Genomic DNA, 8,971 nt, shown 5'->3' on the forward strand with positions numbered 1-8,971 from the left:
TATTCTCCTTCCTCACGCCTCTTATCCTAGGGATGGTCTTTAGAGCCGGTCTCTGCTGCTGTTTAATCAAAGGGAAGTTTGATAGCGGACTCCTTCTGCCCCCTCCCAGGAGCGGAATGCACCTGAGCATTTCTCATTTTTGCTAAGCAACAAATGAGCCAGGGTTCTTGTAGGTTTATTTTCTATTATCCTTGCTGCCCTACCTGCTCCTTAAAAAAAAAAAAAAGGCTTACCTTAAATATTTTCCGTAGTGAAAGTATAAGGCTCATAGAGCCCAATCTTGCAGACCTCGGTCAAAAACCACTGTTCAGGGGGAGGGGAATGTGACAGATTAAAACTGATCTGTCAGTACTTCATAATTGGAGAGTAGAAATATTGGTAAGAAGCAACAGTATGGAAATGTAACATATTTCCATTGTTGTATGCAGTGTAATTGTAGCTGTCTCTGGCCCAGGATAATATATACTAAAAATAAAAGATATTACCTCACCCACCTTGTCTTTCTAATATGAAATACTGTCACTTTAAAAATAAACTGGGCTTGACTCAGTTTGACAAGCCCAGGCAGAAACAACTGACATGCAAACCAGGATACAGTCACTGAGGCAAGAATTTGTAGCCCCCATCCTCCATGAGATGCCAAAAACCTCCTCCTGAAACAGGTTGGGGACAGTGGACAGCAAGACAGCGCATGGGGGCAGGTCTCCTACAAAACATTTGGGTTGTGGAAATGGGAACACCAGTGAAGCAAGCAGGCAGCACAGAAGGCTTCAGCAGAATTCCCTAAAAGAGCTTATTTAATGCCCCAGCGTCCATGCTAGTTCTGTGGGGGGGAAATCCAGTCCTCTGTTTCCTATGAAATAAGGGGAACTCTGTGAAAAATTGAAACCCCACCCTCCCATATGGATGCGATTCTAGCAATATCATATGCAACAGCAACAAAACACTGGAGTGATTTGACACCAGAATGTCGGCTGGAATACCATGATCTTTCATTAGGTTATATATCTTAGCCCCTCAACTTCAGGGCAAGAAATTCAGCGACAGGTCTAAAACAGTTTTGGATATGGATTATGCCCATTAGAAGGTAGTGGCCCCAGCAAACAGTCATTTAAAAAGTAGATTTTGTTTAAGAAACATCTGCTATTGATATCCCCTATATAAAAATAGTTGTGGCTATTAAAATTATGGACAGGGGATTTGTTTCAGATGTTACATGCCAATCACTGTATCAAAATACGCATACACATTTGAGATGTTTTAATGTGTCTAGTGGGAATGATATTTTCCGGAAAAGGAAACTTATCAATATGCTACTGCCTTTCCCTTCCCGTCCATGTATCAAATGATCTCTCTCAAGAGCTTGGAATTCAGCCAGGTACATCCTTCCTAATTAAAGTGCATAAAAATCAAACTGTTTCACAGTTTTTGGCAATATCTTGTGTTTTTCAGTTGGAATTATTCTTTAGCCCAGTGTTTCTCAATGACTGATCCGTGGACCAGCGCCGGTCCACGGCAGTCTCCTTGTTGGTCCCTGAGATCTCCCTGACACAGTTTAGGAAGGCAGCAAGCCAGTCACTGGTATCAAAAAGGTTGAGAAACACTGCTCTAGAACATTTGACAGTTGGACATGTCTATCCCTTGTGTAACTCCGTCAATTTCACTGGAAAAACCAGGTATGCGTTTGACCATTATATACCAGTACAATGTTCCCTTTCTCCAGGTTTTATCTGTGTATGCCCACCCCCACACAGTGCCTCCATGGCATGAAGCCCTGCTTAAATGGCTCCTTCTGAGGAGTGAAAGGGGTTTTAATTCCCACTGGATCTTTTCTTTTGAAAGCCATACCTGCCTCCCTCTAATTCTAGCCAATCCCAAATGTTTACAGTTGAGGCCATGGAAATCCACCTCCTGCATTTCACTGCTATTAGCAAGCTGGATTTGGGGCCATTATGTTTTCAAGTTACATCTTGTAATGAATGTTACCTGGCAGCAGCTCCATGAGACCTCCACGACTACCAGTATGATGCAATTTCACAATGCTAGAGTACGCTCTTTTTTTTTTTTTTTTTGGCCTGGCATCAAAATTTATGCCAAAGAGGAATTTGGTGCAATGGCAGCAGGGGTGAAAGTAACTTAAAGGACTTGCCGGTACACCGGAGTTCTGAGGAGGGGTGTGGCCTCCATTGGAAGAAGCGGGGCCTTTAAATCCTCAGGCCCTTGAAAGGGCCCGCGGCTAGGGCTGTAGTAGCAGCAGCTGGGAGCTCCCATCTGCAGAGGCTCCCGGCTGCAGAGCCCTGAGGTTCGGGGGCAATTTAAAGGTGGCGATTGAGCCCCGGGGCTCCAGCAGCAGGGCCCGGGGCTCCAGCTGCCGCTACCCTCCAGGGCCCTTTAAATCGTCTCCAGAGCCGTGCTGCTGGAGCCCTGGGGTAGCGGCGGCAGGTCTCCGGTGGCTATTTAAAGGTCCCGGGGTGGTAGAGGCAGCAGGAGCCCCGAACCCTTTCAATAGCCACCAGAGCCCTGCCGTCGCTACCCAAGGGCTCCGGCAGGCTCTGGGGGCTATTTAAAGGGCCCGGGCCCTTTAAATTGTCCTCGGAGCCCTGGGGTAGCGGCAGTGGAGCTCTGGCGGCGATTTAAAGGGCCCAAGGCAGTAGCGGCAGCAGGAGCCCTGGGCCCTCTAAATCGCCACCCGAGCCCCGCTGCTGCTACCCCAGGGCTCTGGCAGCAATTTAAAGGGCCGTGGGCTCCAGCCCTTTAAATTGCTGCCTCAGGAAGCCAGCCCACCCCAGTATGGCGCACCAGTTCTTGCCGGCAGGGGTGGCAGGTTTGTAGAAATTTTGGTGGTGCCCAGAACCTGCCCCCGCCCAAACTCTGCCCCCCCAAACTCCACCCCCCACCTGCCCAAGGCTCTGGGAGGGAGTTTGGGAGAGGGAGGTGGTCTGGGATGCAGGCCCTGGGCTGGGGCAGGGGTGCAGGAGGGGTGCAGGGTGCAGGCTCTGGGAAGGAATTTGGGGATGAGAGGGAGTGTGGAGGGAGGGGGTGCAGGTTCTGGGAGGGAGTTCGGGGATAAGGGGTGTGTGGAGGGAGGGGGTGCAGGGTGAGGGCTGTGGGGTGAGGCTGGGGATGGATTTGGGGTGTTGGAGGGGACTCAGGGCTGAGGCAGAGGGTTAGGGTGCATGGGGATGAGGGCTCTGGCTGGGGCTGGAGATGAGGAGTTTGGGGTGTTGGAGAGGCTCAGACCTAGGACAGAGGGTTGGTGTGCGGGGGGGATGAGGGCTCTGGCTGGGGGTGTGGGCTCTGGAGTGGGGCAGGGCTGGGGATGAAGTTGGGGTGCAGGCAGGCTGCCCTTGGACTGGAGCCAGAGAGGAGGACTCCCCCCAGCCCTCTCCCTGCTGGCAGCAGCGAGCTCTGGGGTAGGGACCCCCTTCTCCCTCCCGGCAGCACACGCACCCCCTCCCCACTGTCACTGCACGTGCTCCTAGGGCCTCTCTCAGGTCCAGGAATCCCCCTCGCCTCCCCTGTGGTGGGTGCCATCACAGGTGCACCTCCTCCCCTGCTGCTGCCCCTCCCTGTAGCCTCACTGGGGGTGGGGGATGGGGAAAGAGCAGTGACTGTGGGCAGGGGGGGCGGCTGTACTGGTGGAGGGTCCCACCAGAAAATGAAAGGGTCTGAGGGGGAAGGGCAGCCTGCCCTGGCAGTAGTGGTGGGGGGGCACTAGGACCCTGCGGCGGCAGTTAATGCAGGCAGGCAGCATGGAGCTTCAGGGGAGAGACACTGAACACTGTGCTCTGGGACCCAGGGAGGTGCACAGGGGTAGCAAAGGGGGGGCAGCACACACCCAGGGGAGGCATGGGGGGGGACAGCAGGTGGGGCCAGGGGGGAGACCGGGCCCCGAACATTCGTGGAGTCGGGCCCCCTGACCCTCAATATTGCTGGAGCCAGGAGGAGGAGTCAGAGAGGGAGAGAATGCTCCATTTTCTTACCGGTCCTCCGTACCGGCCCATACCGTCTTACTTTCATCTCTGAATGGCAGCATATTTCTATAAGATGTGAGTAGCAGAGCAACTGATATTCCACCCACACCCAGGACTGGATGAAAAGAGAACAAGCAACCAAGGACAGATCAATGTGTAAACTGAAGTTTTGCACCATGTATTTGTGATAGATAGGGTAATTTCCTGCAATATCCGGAACAAATCTTATTGAATGAAGTTAAACCTTATTAAATCTGTGCGTCATTATGGGCCAGGAATTGAATGTAATACAATGGGGGATCAAAACAACAATCGTCCGGGGACTAAGAACAGTGGGGGGTAATTAGGCAAATTTATTCAGGTTTTAACACCTCCAAAAAGGCACCACCACAGAAAAAAAACCAAAACCCTGTGGGGGTTTGAAGGACAGTTCACTGGCCAAAGCCCATGTTTGAGTTGGGGTGATCTCTGGTAAGCTTATTAGCATGCATGTAGATTTTTATTGTTTTTAATGTGTTTTCTCTGTAATGCTTTCACCTTGAATGTGCTTGTTTAGAAAGAGCAGCGTGGTAACGTAGCTATGGGGAATAACACTGTTTATAGCCCCTGAGGAGAAAGCAAAGCAGGCCTGCTTAGGCAGTCTGACCCGCTGGAAAATTCACAGGCAGGGAAATGTGTAGCCTGGAAATTCCCCAGTCTGGATGGCGACCCCAAGAAATGTGACAAATGGGGAGTTGGAAGCCTATGAATGGGTGCACTTGCTACATCAGGGATGGGGAATACAGCTGCAGTTACCCTGGATTGTGACAGTATTTAGTTAGGGTTACCATATTTTGTGCCTCCCAATGGAGGACACTCCCCGGGGCCCCGGCCCCGCCCCCAGCCCCGCCCACGCCCAGGCCCCAACTCCGCCCCCTCCCAAAGTCTCCGCCCCCTCCCCTGCTTCCCGCGAACATTTAATTCGCGGGAAGCCTGAAGCAGGTAAGGAGGGTGTGTGGGGGGGAGGAGGCGCGGCCCAGGCTGGCCCCCCGGCGGCTCCAGCCTGGGTCGGCTCGGTCCCTGGCCCCGGCCGACCACCCCCGGCGGCCCGGCGCACCCCCCGGCTCCCGGCTCCGCGACCCCGGCTCCCAGCCCCGCGGGCCCGGCTCCCGGCTCCCCGACCCCGGACCGGCCCCGCGGGCCCGGCCCGGCTCCCCGACCCGGCTCCCAGCCCCCCGACCCCGGCCCGGCTCCCCGACCCCGGCCCGGCCCCGTGGGCCCGGCCCGGCTCCCCGACCTCGGCCCGGCTCCCGGCCCCGCGGGCCCGGACCGGCACCGCGCCCCCGGCTCCCGGCCCGGACCCCAGCCCCGCGCCCAGCCCGGACCCCAGCCCCGCGCCCAGCCCGGCCCGGCACCGCGACCCTGGCCCAGCCCGGCACCGCGCGCCCGGCCCCCGGCCCGGCACTATGCCCCCGGCCCCGCGACCCCGGCCCCGCACCGGCCCCGGCCCCAGACAAAGAGGCCCCGGCCGAGCCTCCCGATTTTCCCGGACATGCCCGGCTTTTGGGGATTTCCCCCCGGACGGGGATTTGAGCCCCCAAAAGCCAGACATGTCCGGGAAAATCCGGACGTATGGTAACCCTAATTTAGTCATGGTTCTTCACTAAAGATTGTTCTCAAAATTTTAACTGAATACATTTCTCTAAAAGCATGCTAGAGGATCTAGAGCTCAGGAAAGCAGTGTTGTAAGTAGGTGTCCATGGGCAAAGAATAACTTGCTAATTATAAATTCTTTCCTAGCCCTCAGTCTCCTGAAGGTGTCAATATAGTGCAATTGCAAGGTTGCACAACTTATAGTATTTCTAGAATGGAGAACAGAGGGGCCTGATTAGTGTAACTGAGAAGAGTCATTTTCCATTGAAGTAGTGGAAATGCAACATTGGTTACACTTGATTTACACTGGTATTAGTGAGGTGTCAGTCACTCAATGAGGTTCCTAAACCTAAAATGCTAAACATTTTATTCTCTACATGTGACCAATCCACTATTTCAACAAACTGCAAACACATTCAAAATATCATGAAAATAGTATCTTTAATATACAGTTTATATACTTACAATACACAATTGAAATTTGTTTATATATATTACAGGAATATTTATTTGCACCTGGTTTAAATCATCTGCCTTCAGCCTTTTACAGAGAAGCCTAAACCAGCACAGATTTCCACAAAAAACCTCCAACCCTTTCATAACAGAAGTGTGCTAAGCCAAAGGATTTGGATTTTTGCATTTGTTTTCAAATGTTACCTGTGACATTCTATACCTTGGGGGAGTGCCCTGTAATCCCCATATTTCTCATCTGTATATAATTGTGATATTGCATATAAAGCATGCCATGTGCGGTATCGGGGAGAGGTTATGATCGGCAGAAACCCACTGTATGAAGTTATGAAATTGTGTTGTATGGTTGTCACTAAAACAGGCTGTAAGTTGGGGAATCAGATTAGATATAAGCAGAGGGCTTGTCTATACTGGCACTTTACAGCACTGCAACTTTCTTGCTGGGGGGTGTGAAAAAACAACCCCATGAGCACAGCAAGTTTCAGCACTGTAAAGCGCCAGTGTAGATAGTGCACCAGCAGTGGGAGCCGCGCTACCAGTGCTGGGAGCCACGCCCCTTGTGGAGGTGGAGTGCTCTGCCATGACTACACAAGCCACATTAAAACGTTGCCGTGGCAGCGCTTTAGCGTTGCCGGTGTAGACTAGCCCTAAGATATAGGGAAATAAGGAAAGTAACCAATGCCTAGGAAGGTGTCAAAACAATCACCAACAGCCATTGTCCAGCAATGACTCACCTGCATGAGGCCACACCAAGGGAATTGCTCAACCTTGCCTGGGCCCAGCAGACATGCCTGGACTTGTATTCTCCAAGCACATGGGACTGAGGGTATAAAACAGAACACAACAGGCCCATGCTTCGCCTTTCTCCTGCCCCCACCTATGCTGCAAGCCACAAAGACACTCAGAAGACCAAAGACTTCAACAGAGGAGGCTGGCCCAGGTTTCAAGGGTGAAACCTGTGTACTTTGTGGGGTGAGAAAAACTGCTTAATCTAGATGTTTCCCAGTCTAATAGTGTTGAGAATTTAGACCACGTGCTTATATTTTATTTTATATTGGTAACTAACTCTGACTTTTTGCTATCACTATAATCACTTAAAATCTATCTTTTGTAGTCAATATGTTTAACTGTTTATCTTTACACACTTTGCCTGAAGTGTGTGACAAATTTGCTCATGTTTGCAAAGGCTGCTGTATGTCCACTTTTCATTGTTGAAGTGGTGAACCAATTAATAAATTTGCAAGATGAGCAGTGCGAGACGGTATATTCCTGAGGTAGTGCTTGGAGCTGAGAGGGTTTGACTCTGGTGCCTTTCTCTGTGTGATTCATGAGTGGCTCTGGGAGCATTCATGCAATCTAGCTGGATGTGGGGCTCCACATGTTGTTGTGCTAACAGCACCTGCAGGGGTTTGCTGCTGGTCACTAGCAAGGCATTGTGAGAGACAGCCCAGGCTGGAGAGAGTTAAGGGGGTACTGCGGTCTCACGGTCCCAGACTGCACCCCGGAGATCCCGTCATGTTACCTTTTTGACTCTACTAAGCACGTTTAAACAGCTAAAACTAGAAGTTATTCCGGTTGTAAATAAAAATACACAGAAGACTGCCAGAATCAAGAAGAATCATACTCAAGATTTTCAATCTGGCCATTATGAACACAGATGGTTAAATATGAACAGTTCTTAGACTATTAGGAGTTGAAGACATCATTAATGGAAAGGTACTTTACCCTAACTTGCAGCAAGGCCTCTGAACTGACTTATTACCTAGCTATCACACGATATTAGTGACAATACAGGCAAAAACTGGTGACCTACTTGCAACTGTTATTCTTCAAGATGCGATGGTGACGTGTATTCCATGTGGGTGTGCGCACCCTGCACAATGGAGCTGGAGAACTTTGCCTAGCAGTACCCATAGAGGTGGTGCTCACACCCTGTGGGTGTAGCCCCTCCTCCCATGCTGTACAAGGGTGGCCTTGCTCAGACCACACTGAATGTCCAAAGTACAGACTCCGATGCAGAGGAGACAGAGGGTGGGTTGGGGAATACACGTCTGCATCACAACTCAGGCAACAGGTACAGGTAAGAAACTGTCTTTTCTTTGAGTAGATGCAGCTGTGTATTCCAGGTGGGTGACTCGCATGCAGTACTCGCAGGAGACAGTGGCTGGCATCTATTTAAAAGTGCACTGCAGGCCTGCCTTCCCATAATGGCAGAGTGGTTTGCAAATATATGCACAGAGGACCAAGTGGCCACCCTGCAGATGTCCAATATAGACATGAAGAAGAGCTCTGTAGAAGCTCAAAAGCTTTGTCTCTCTCACCAACAGAAATTGGTTCAATAAAAGGTATTACCTCACCCACCTTGTCTCTCTAATATCCTGGGACCGACACGGCTACAGCAACACTGCACACAATATAGGAACGTCATTTAGATATGCCATTGACGTCGCCTGAGCTCCCGTGGAACGAGCTTGTACCCCTTGAGGAGATGTAGCCTGGGGTACTTCATATGCTGTCATGATACAGGAAGTTATCCACCTTGAGACTGTCTGTGGAGAGACTGCTTGACCCTTCATTCAGCCCACAGATAAAACAGACAGACAAGGTGAAGAACAGAAAGGTTTAGTTCTACTCTGATAAAATGCAAGACATCACCTGACATCCACAGTATGAAGGCACTGCTCCTCTGGGGTTGCACGGGGCTTGGGGAAGGACACCAGCAGTTATAACTAAGATTTAAACTAAGCCTAAGGTACTACTACGTACAAGAAAAGTTCTCAGAAAACCGAGAGCAAAGATGTGAGGTGAAGACACCACATAGGGCCTTGATTCTAGCCACCAATGGTAAGAAGGAACTGAAAGGGTCGGGGTGGCACTATCCTTATACAGCCAGG

At 51.0% G+C, this 8,971-nt stretch overlaps 1 long non-coding RNA gene across 1 annotated transcript; it reads left to right on the plus strand.

The window, feature by feature from the left end:
* Positions 1-3,826: 3,826 nt before the first annotated feature.
* Positions 3,827-8,407, plus strand: LOC135981709 (uncharacterized). The gene is made up of 2 exons (XR_010598844.1): positions 3,827-4,445; positions 6,107-8,407. It is a non-coding gene; the product is annotated as an uncharacterized LOC135981709 (long non-coding RNA).
* The last annotated feature ends 564 nt before the right edge of the window (positions 8,408-8,971 follow it).

This window comes from Chrysemys picta, chromosome 2 (genome assembly GCF_011386835.1).
Source record: "Chrysemys picta bellii isolate R12L10 chromosome 2, ASM1138683v2, whole genome shotgun sequence".
NCBI lineage: Eukaryota > Metazoa > Chordata > Testudines > Emydidae > Chrysemys > Chrysemys picta.